Source organism: Sinocyclocheilus grahami, unplaced genomic scaffold, assembly GCF_001515645.1.
Source record: "Sinocyclocheilus grahami isolate Dianchi unplaced genomic scaffold, SAMN03320097.WGS_v1.1 scaffold268.1, whole genome shotgun sequence".
NCBI lineage: Eukaryota > Metazoa > Chordata > Actinopteri > Cypriniformes > Cyprinidae > Sinocyclocheilus > Sinocyclocheilus grahami.
This window is the reverse complement of record NW_015505447.1, coordinates 235473-237002: the sequence shown is the minus strand read 5'-3', so window position 1 is coordinate 237002 and position 1530 is coordinate 235473. Positions and strand designations below refer to the sequence as shown.

At 38.8% G+C, this 1530-nt stretch overlaps 1 pseudogene; it reads left to right on the top strand.

Annotated features, from left to right (window-relative positions):
* Window positions 1-971, top strand: part of LOC107599585 (1-phosphatidylinositol phosphodiesterase-like) — a 2887-nt pseudogene extending 1916 nt beyond the window's left edge.
* Window positions 972-1530: the final 559 nt, after the last annotated feature.

Here is a 1530-nt window from a genome sequence, read left to right as displayed (position 1 = left end):
ATATAATTTTATGTTTTTCAACATTGATACTAAAAATCAATAATTAATAATAATAATACATTTCAAGATATTTTGTGATAATATATAATTTCACTATTTGCTTATGTTATCATAGTTTTCTAAAATGTAATATTTTTATGATGGATTTTCAGTTTAAGATTAAAAGTCTGAATCTGCCATGAAGGGTAGCTTCTATGCTTCCAAGACAGTTTTAATGTTTAGTGTTTTCATGTTCATATAACCAAAAGAAAAAAAAACGATTACTTTTTAAAATCAACTGTGGGAACATAAAAGTGCACATGTACCAAACCCAGGAAAAAGAGCAATGGGGTGGGAGACAAAATATGAAATTAAATAATCTTTTCAAAGGGTTCCGGAAAACACACTTACTGAGATCCTGAAACTCTTTATATTTAGTTTCCAGAGTATAATCTTCATCTGTCAACTGTCTTTAAAAATCCATCAGAGCGAGTTTTTGCTCCCTCACCACATTTTTGAAATTATACTGTAAAAAACTTTTTCTCGCCCCAGGTGTCCTCTCTGCAGCCGGAGGAAGTGGAGAAGAAATGGAGAAGTGTCTCCACTCATCTGGAGGCGGCTGCAGTTGGTAACAAAACCGAATGTTCCTTACCTACAGCAGCGGTGCCAGTATCCTGGCACATCCCAATGCCCTGGTCCGGCTAATAAACCCCCGCCTGTACGAATATCTGACAGGCTATGTTGGTCAGAGGAAGCGGTTTGGTATTGTAGCAATGGATTTTCCTGGTGCCAAGTTAGTGCAAACTATTATAGGTTTCAATTATTGAGAGACAATGGCAGGATGTCAGGACAAATACATCTGGAACTCACCAAAGTACTTCATTAATTTGACACAAATCGTGGAGCGCTGTTGTTTGCCCCCGATGCTTATCTCAATGACAGGGTCTGCAATGACTCATCTGTGCAAAAGGAAATGTTTAATGAGTGCAACACTGAGCCTTCAAAAGCACCTGAACATATATTTTATAAAAGAAACTGAACTTAATCTGACCGAACCGCTCAGGGAAATCTGTATTTGTTCAAGCCTTTATATCTGAGGTGATTCATTAGCTCTTATTTCACTTTACAGTCAAAGATATTTAATGAATTTATACCTGGTAAGCTCAAATGCATCACCGAGGTTTTTTAGAAGAGCATTTAACTGAAATTATTGTTATGTTAGCCAAGAATAAAGGCCACACAAAACATTCTCAGGTGAAGGTTTTACAGAAAGCTTTGGCCGCATATGAAGCAGTTGACTGTTAACCGGCGGTGGAACGCAGCAGGAGGTAACTAGCTTTACATCTTCAGTGTCACGCTTCTGCATCCCATCATCTCTTTCCCCCGTGTCTATGACATCACTTGAGTGTTCCTGTCCCTGGCTCTGAACACTTGGGTAACAAGGCACGGAGAATGACACCCCATGAGAGGAACAGAAGCATGACAGAAGGTGTGTGAATGTGTTCAGCTCTGCGTCCAAATTGTTTTTCCTCCCTCTGCTGCATGCAGATT